Raw genomic sequence first — 8927 nt, 5'->3', positions numbered from 1 at the left:
ATGGTGAATGTTCCTAAAACCCACAGGACTTGTTTTTTTTTTTTTTTTTTTTTTTGAGAGAGTCTCGCTCTGTTTTGTTTGTTTGCTTGTTTTTTGAGACAGGGTCTCACTCTGTCACCCAGGCTGGAGTGCAGTGGTGAGATCTAAGCTCACTGCAATGTCCACCTCCTGGGTTCAAGCGATTCTTCTGCCTCGGCCTCCTGAGGGGCTGAGATTGCAGGCACCCAACACCGCGCCTGCCTAATTTTTGTATTTTTAGTAGAGACGGGGTTTCACCATGTTGGCCAGGCTGGTCTCAAACTCCTGACCTCAAATGATCTGCCCACCTCGGCCTCCCAACGTGCTGGGATTACAGGCGTGAGCCACCATGCCTGGCCAACCCGCGGGACTTTCTGTAAGAAGTGTGGCAAACACCATCCCCACAAAGTGACACGGTACAAGAAGGACAAGGATTCTCTGTATGCCCAGGGTGAGTGGGTTATGACAGGAAGCCGAGCGGCTATAAAGGGCAGACTAAGCCGATTTTCTGGAAAAAGGCTAAAATTACAAAGAAGATTGTGCTAAGGCTTGAGTGCATTGAGCCCAACTGCAGATCTAAGAGAATGCTGGCTATTAAAAGATGCAAGCATTTTGAACTGGGAGGAGGTAAGAAGAGAAAGGGCCAAGTGATCCAGTTCTAAGTGTCATCTTTTGTTTTATTATGAAGACATAATAAAATCTTGAGTTTATGTTCAAAAAAGAAAAAGGAAAAAATTCATTCAACTAATATTGAACTTACTGAGCACGTACTATGGCCGGATACTGTTCTTGGTAGTGGGGGTATAACAGTGAACAAGATGGGAGTAGGGAGAGTACACAGATAATAACAAGTACATCAACACACAATTACATAATCTAATGTCAGGTGGTGACAGGTGCTAGGAGGAAAAATAAAGAAGAGAGAGGTGACAGGTGGTGAAGAGGGTACTGTTTTAGATGCGGTGGTGAGGGAAGGCATATCTGAGGAGGGAACATTCAAGCAAAGCCCAGATATTTGCAAGGCCCTTGGATGGGAGGGGACTGGCCTGCTCAAGGAGCAGCAGGGACTCGAGGAGCAACAGGGAGGGCTGGGAGGCAAATTCAGGGGGAGTCAGAGGCCAGGGCTGGGACTATCTGGGAGACCGTAGTAAAGATTTTGATTTTGATTTTTAATTTAATAAAAGTCATTGGAAGTCATTGGAAAGTTTTGTCCTGGGCAGTGCCATTCCCTGACTCATGCTCTGGAAAGATCACTCTGGCTGCTGTGCGTAGAGTTGGTTGCCAGGGCCTAAGTGGACACAGAAGAGCCAGTTAGGAGACAACTTCTGCAGAGAAGACGCGCGGCCTTGGTGGCTTAGACAGGCGGCCCCGGCGTGGGGGGGAGAAGTGGCGGGATACGGCAGACACACGTTTCATGTTAGGCTGATGGCGTGGAGGTACAATGGGAGAGAAAGAATTAGGGATGACTACAAAGGCTTTTACCCCAGTAAAAGGAGGATAGCATTTACTCAAGAAAAAAAAGGGGCAAGAAAAGCTGGCTGCATGAAAACTGAGTTGCCGCGTGCGTGGTTTGCATCTGCCCAAAGAGGGTGGTGACAGGAAAAGTCACAAAAGGCAGTGTGAAGGCATCTTCCGTTAGTGCACGACTAGCAACAGCAAGCTCACTCAGGTAAACGTGAGGAAAACTAGAGAACCAGTCCCCAACCAACTCTGATTAGTTCCTGGGAGCTGGCCAGTAAATGAGGCTCTGCTACTCAAGACTAAGTTTGTGGTTTTCCTATGGCTTCTCTTAAAAATCAGTTTTATATGGGCCGCGTGTGGTGGCTCACACCTGTAATCCCAGCACTTTGGGAGGCTGAGGTGGGCAGATCATGAGGTCAGGAGTTCGAGGCCAGCCTGAGCAACATGGTGAAACGCCATCTCTACTAAAAATACAAAAACAATTAGCCGGGCGTGGTGGTGCGCACCTGTAATCCCAGCTACTCAGGAGACTGAGGCAGGAGAATCGCTTGAACCCGGGAGGCAGAGGTTGTAGTGAGCTGAGATCATGCCACTGCACTCCAGCCTGGGTGACAGAGTGAGACTCTGTCTCAAAAAACAATAATAATAATTTTTATGTCCTTTGAATCAGCGTCTAACCGTACCACATTATTTTTTGTCTTAAAATTCCCCTCTTAGTAATGCAATTTTCCTTGGAGGTCAGTTAAAACTCATATGCTATCATATGCCTTGCAGCAGCTGCTGGACTCCCAGATGTCACGTGCCCACTCAGGACCTTCAGTCCAGGCTCCTATTTGCCCTCCCTTTTGGTAGTTTATCACAAACAAATATCCTCAAAATATTCTATTGCTGTCAAATCTAACAAAATTATTGATATAGCCAGCTTTGGGACTGTCACTTTCCAAAGACAATAAATCACTTACAATGTCATGGTCTAAATAAAACAGATTGGTTACTCACCGCATACACATAAATCTAAGTTGGCCAGGCAGAGTGGCTCACGCCTATAATCCCACCACTTTGGGGGGCCAAGGTGGGCGGATCACTTGAGGCCAGGAATTCGAGACCAGCCTGCCCAACATGGCAAAACCCTGCCTTTACTAAAAATACAAAAAACGTTAGCTGGGTGTGGTGGTGCACATCTGTAGTCCCAGCTACTTGGGAGGCTAAGGCACGAGAATCGCCTGAACCCAGGAGCGGGAGGTTGCAATGAGCCGAGAATGCGCCACTGCACTCCAGCCTGGGCAACAGAGAGAGAGTCTGTCTCAAAATAAATGAACACATAAATAAATAAATCTAATATTGATTCCTTCAGGTTTCACTTAATAAGCCATGCAAGAGGATCATATTTTAAATGAATTGTAATGTGAGTTATTCACATGGTTTTAAAAATACGCTCTTGTTACATACAAACAATCTGCGTAGGACGCGTCTCCTTTTGCCTGGACAAGATATAAGCTGTTAACTTTGGGATTCGCAGAAGAACTCTTTGGCACAAGGCAGAGGCCACTCGTTATTACCGAACTAAAGGGTTTCCAAAGGCCAGCCGCAGGTAGGCGGTGTGCAGTACCATAAACTGCCCTAGTTAAAAGTTTGTATAAATTAATAGGAAAAACACTAAAACTCAAGAGAAAAATGGGCCCAGTGTGTAAACAGGTAATTCCAAGAAAGTACACAAGTAACTTTAAAAACCATTAAGAGTGGTCAGCTGGGCCGAGCATGGTGGCTCATGCCCGTAATCTCAGCCCTTTGAGAGGCTGAGGTGGGAGGATTGCTTGAGCTTGAGCCCAGGAGTTCAAGATCAGCAAACATGGTGAAACTCTGTCTCTACAAAAAATACAAAAATTAGCCGGGCATGGTGGTACACGCCTGTAGTCCTAGCTACTTGGGAGGCTGAGGCAGGAGAATTGCTTGACCCTAGGAGGTCAAGGCTGCAGTGAGCCATGATTGTGCCACTGCACTCCTGCTTGGGTGACAGAGCGAGACCCTGTCTCAAAAAAACCAAAATAAAATATAAATAAAATACAAATGGTCAGCCAAAGTGATAATCCAGAAATGTAAACTAAAACAATACGAAACAGCATTTTAGGCATTCTAATTAAAGACAATAATAATAATTTTGGGGAGAGTAGAATTCAATTTTCATACACAGTGGCAGGGGAGTAAATCAGTACAAATGTGAAAAGCACTTTGGAAATCCTTAAAATCCAAACCATTTGATCTAGAAATTCCCCTGCTGGGAATCTATTTTAAGGAAACTTTTAAGCAATAGAAAATTTTGTATTAAAAAAGACCATCAAGTTATTTCTAATAGCAAATATAACTGAAGACAACTTTACTACTTAACAATAGGAAACTGGATAAAGAAGTTACTTACAGTCCTGCGTATCCATATAATCAAATATGACGCTGCCATTTAAAGTGACGTCTCTGAGCCATTTTGCTTTTGACAAACTCTTTCAAAACTTGCTCTCCAACTTTCCGACATCTACCTAACACCTAGATTTCCTGTCTCTAGATGTACCGTGATAAATTCAGACTTTCTCCTGCTGCAGACATTTAGGTTACTTCCAAGGTTTTTTCCCTTTTAAACAGCACTCAAGCAAGCATTTATGTGAATATTCAGATGTACACTAAAGACCAAGAAACATCTTGAAAGACAGTTTCGCTGGGCACGGTGGCTCACGCCTGTAATCCCAGCACTTTGGGAGGCCGAGGCGGGCGGATCACGAGATCAGGAGTTCGAGACCAGCCTGGTCAACATAATGAAACCCCGTCTCTACTAAAAATACAAAAATTAGCCAGGCATGGCGGTATGTGCCTGTAGTCCCAGCTACTCGGGAGGCTGAGGCAGGAGAATTGCTTGAACCCGGGAGGCAGAGGTTGCAGTGAGCCGAGATCATGCCACTGCACTCCAGCTTGGGCGACAGACTCAGACTTGTCTCAAAAAAAAAAAAAACAAGGCCGGGCGCGGTGGCTCACGCCTGTAATCCCAGCACTTTGGGAGGCTGAGGCGGGCGGATCACGAGGTCAGGAGATCGAGACCATCCTGGCTAACACGGTGAAACCCCGTCTCTACTAAAAATACAAAAAATTAGCCGGGCGTGGTAGCGGGCGCCTGTAGTCCCAGCTACTCGGGAGGCTGAGGCAGGAGAATGGCGTGAACCCGGGAGGCGGAGCTTGCAGTGAGCCGAGATCGCGCCACTGCACTCCAGCCTGGGCGACATAGCGAGACTCCGTCTCAAAAAAAAAAAAAAAAAAAACACAAAAAAAACAAAAAAAAGCCGGGCACATTGGCTCACGCCTGTAATCCCAGCACTTTGTGAGGCTGAGGCAGGCGGATCACGAGGTCAAGAGATGGAGACCGTGCTGGCTAACATGGTGAAACCCCACCTCTACTAAAAATACAAAAATTAGCTGGGCGTGGTGGTGTGTGCCTGTAATAATCCCAGCTACTCGGGAAGCTGAGGCAGGAGAATGGCTTGAACCCGGGAGGCAGAAGTTGCAGTGGGCCAAGATCGCGCCACTGCACTCCAGCCTGGTGACAGAGTGAGACTCCATCTCAAAAAAACAAAAACAAAACAAAAGAAAGACACCTTCAGAGCAATTCTGGTCTGGGGACCTTGTTGAGAGTGGCTGGGTCCCCAGGCCAGTCCCACAAGCCCACTGAGAGCTGCAGCTGCACAGGTCTTTCCAGAACTGGAAGCAATATTCACAGCCACACTCATTATCACAACTCCCAGGACTTCAAGTTTGTATCAAAATTTTCATGTTTATCTTCCCTAAAGTCTCCATAAACAAATCCAGAAACTGCTCAGGGACAAACTTATTTGCTCCTGGAAAGAGAAATCCCTCCCAGGCAAGTGCAGGCAGGCCTGCCACAGGGGACCAGGAGCTAACGGAAGTTTTGTCCAGGAGTAACAAACGCCCACGTCTAGTTGAAGATGCAAAGGAAAACAGACAGACAAACATGATTACCCAGCGTGGGCCCTGGGCAGGACACCACAGTGACTGCCTCATAGCCACCTACATACTTTTTGGTTGGTTTGTTTCTTGTTGTGGCCAATTGTTCTGCCCCACCCTCCACCACTGTCACTAATTCAAACCAGGAGGGCCACGGAGGGAGGTGACAGCAGAGAGGGAGTAGGCTGGGTTTGGTTGTGTTCTTTTTTTGTTTTGAGACAGAGTCTCACCCTGTGTCCAGGCTAGAGTGTAGTGGCGCCATCTCGGCTCACTGCAACCTCTGCCTCCTGGGTTCAAGCAATTCTCCCGTCTCACCCTCCCAAGTAGCTGGGATTATAGGCACGCTCCATCATGCCCAGTTAATTTTTGTATTTTTAGTAGAGACGAGGTTTTGCCATGTGGCCAGGATGGTCTCGAAATCCTGACCTCAAATAATCCACCGGCCTGGGCCTCCCAAAGTGCTGGGATTACAGGTGTGAGCCACCGCACCCAGCCAGTTTTATTTTGTTCTGTTTTGATAGCAGAACTCCCTGTTACAACAGGAGCCTAAAGCAGCAATCTATTAGTTAGACTCTGGGGGCAAGTAATAACCACCAGCTCAGTGAAAGACAGCCTAGAATCCATTCACCGGCTTGGGGGCAGGAGGTGGGGTAAGAGTTTAGCATGAGGACAGCTGGCTCCTTCTCGCATGTGACAGTCTTGTGAGCCTATTATGGGGTCTTCAAGCTCCATCAGGCAGAAGTGGGGCAGCTTCTGCTGGAAGGGGCACTCTGTGGGTTGGGGATACAGCAAGCTCCAGGTCATCCAGATCTCTCCGCATGGCCCCATCCAAGCCACAGGACCCTGTGGAGTCCTCCTTATGGGAGTCCTACTGTTCACAAAATAGTGCATAGCCTGTCACAGACTGTAAACAGTACCCAGTGGCCAAAGCTGCATAGACCGGCAGCCGCACACTGCCATTGTTGGAGATTCCCATTCAGAAGAGTCAGAAATTCCCCAGTTCTTTGAAAACATCTTAAGCCAAAACTTAAGACTTATTGTCTCCAGTGTTGTTGTTGTTGTTGTTTTCTGAGACGGAGTTTTGCTCTTGTCACCCAGGCTGGAGTGCAATGGCACAATCTTGGTTCACTGCAACCTCCACCTCCTAGGTTCAAGTGATTCTCCTGCTTCAGCCTCCCAAGTAGCTGGGATTACAGGCACCCGCCACTACACCTGGCTAACTTTGTATTTTAAGTAGAGACGGGGTTTCACCACGTTGGTCAGGCTGGTCTCCAGCTCCTGACCTCAGGTGATCTACCTGCCTCAGCTTCCCAAATTGCTGGGATTACAGGTGTGAGCCAACATGCCTGGCCAATTTTTTTTTTTTTTCCTGAGACAGAGTCTCACTATGTCGCCCTGGAGTGCAGTGGTCTGATCCTGCCTCACTACAACCTCCGCCTCCTGGGGTTCAAGTGATTCTCCTGCCTCAGCCACCTGAGTAGCTGGGATTCCAGGCACCCGCCACCACATCCAGGTAATTTTTATATTTTTAGTAGAGACGGGGTTTCACCATGTTGTCCAGGCTGGTCTCAAACTCCTCACCTCAAGTGATCTGCCTGCCTTGGCCTCCCAAAGTGCTGGGATTACAGGTGTGAGCCACCACAACTGGCATCCAGTGTAGTTATTTATTTATTTATTTATTTATTTATTTATCCAAGGTCAGGTCCAGGGTAATGTGCCAACATCGTAACAAGGTTCAGAGGGTGGCACATCCCACACGTGCACGTGAACACCCAGTCATCGTGCTCGGGAACTACAGGGGCCTCCAGTGTATCTAAATGCAGCCAAACAACCCGCCAAGTTTAACCTTCTTGTTTCCATCCCATTCCATGGCTGTCCCCTTTCATTCCGCACAAAGCCTTGCCTCCAATGGATGTGACAGTCCAGGTCACGACCAAGTCCTCACTGAAGTAACACTTTCGCCCCTGGTGCCCACCCTTCTACACAAAATGCATTCTCTCTGTGTTCAGACCCACTCATTTCAGATAATAAACTTCATATCCCGCTTTTCCTGAAGGTCTGTTGCTTGGGACCACTCCTGGTACCAATGTGTAAGGGTCAGGATTTTTAGTTACCAAAAACAAAACTCAGAACAGAATTCACTATGGCTAATTTAAGCAGAAATAAGACAGACACACAAAAGATTTGCTAAAGATCTCAGGTTGGCCGGGCACGGTGGCTCATGCCTGTAATCCCAGCACTTTGGGAGGCCAAGGCGGGTGGATCACGAGGTCAGGAGATTGAGACCATCCTGACTAACATGGTGAAACCCCGTCTCTACTAAATGTACAAAAAATTAGCCGGGCGTGATGGCGGGCGCCTGTAGTCCCAGCTACTTGGGAGGCTGAGGCAGGAGAATGATGTGAACCCGGGAGATGGAGCTTGCAGTGAGCCGAGATCACTGCACTCCAGCCTGGGCAACAGAGCGAGACTCCGTCTCAAAAAAAAAAAAAAAAAAAAGACCTCAGGTAACTCACAAGCTCAACCCCCCTTGAGAGGGGTCGGAAGAAAGGCGTTGAGGCTGAGCTTCCTGCGGCAACTCTCAGGACCATGGCCACAGCCACAGCCACAGCCTATCCCGAGACCTGAACCCGGGGGCGTGACTTTCCTGCAAGCATAGCTGAACCCAACATGGGCCCTCAGGGACTCACTCTTGCCACTGCTGCTGCCCCCAGCAGCCAGGTGTCACCACCACCAGCAGTACCAGCGGAGCAGGATCTCTGCACACAGCCTCTCCCGTCAACCGGTCCCTGTCACGCCGAAGCTTAACACAGGTGCATCCGAGGGGTGTGAGCTGGGAAGCGTGTCCATGTCTCCTGGCAGAGAGGCTAGGAGTCTCTAGGAGTCTGAGTTCACACTTCTTTTTTTTTTCCAGAAGGTGTCTTGCTCTGTCACCCAGGCTGGAGTGCAGTGGCACAATCTCGGCTCACTGCAACCTCTGCCTCCTGGTTTCAAGTGATTCTCCTGCCTCAGCCTCCCAAGTAGCTAGGATTACAGGCATGCACCACCATGCCCAGCTAATGTTTGTATTTTTAGTAGGACGGGGTTTCACGATGCTGGCCAGGCTGGTCACGAACTCCTGATCTCAAGTGATCATCCTGCCTTGGCCTCCCAAAGTGCTGGGATTACAGGCGTGAGCCACTGCACCCAGCCGTGAATTCACACTTCTTGGTAGGGAAGGCAGAGTTCATAATATGGAAATTTAACTGGAGAAAGGTACCCAGAGGGTGATGGGAAACCTCAGTGGGACAAAGGCCCACTCACATGATGGAGCTGAAATGGTCATGTTAGCCTATTGGGTCTAGTTGTGGTCAGGTCTTGTCATTCCTCAGAAGACAGCATGTGGGAAGGGGGTACCTCAGGGTTTCTGCGTCTCCCCAGCAGTGCATTGTGAGAGTTCTGTGTCT

The 8927-nt window shown here is 48.3% G+C and overlaps 1 non-coding gene and 1 pseudogene across 1 annotated transcript; one reads left to right on the top strand and one right to left on the bottom strand.

Moving 5' to 3' along the window:
- On the top strand, positions 1–689 carry LOC107976115 (large ribosomal subunit protein eL42-like; annotated as a pseudogene).
- A 6488-nt stretch (positions 690–7177) lies between these two features.
- LOC112209944 (small nucleolar RNA U13) lies at positions 7178–7285 on the bottom strand. The gene has a single exon (XR_002944927.1). It is a non-coding gene; the product is annotated as a small nucleolar RNA U13 (small nucleolar RNA).
- Between the last annotated feature and the right edge of the window lie 1642 nt (positions 7286–8927).

Source organism: Pan troglodytes, chromosome 6 (assembly GCF_028858775.2).
Source record: "Pan troglodytes isolate AG18354 chromosome 6, NHGRI_mPanTro3-v2.0_pri, whole genome shotgun sequence".
NCBI classification, from domain to species: Eukaryota; Metazoa; Chordata; class Mammalia; order Primates; family Hominidae; genus Pan; species Pan troglodytes.
This window is presented reverse-complemented; position numbering and strand designations above follow the sequence as displayed.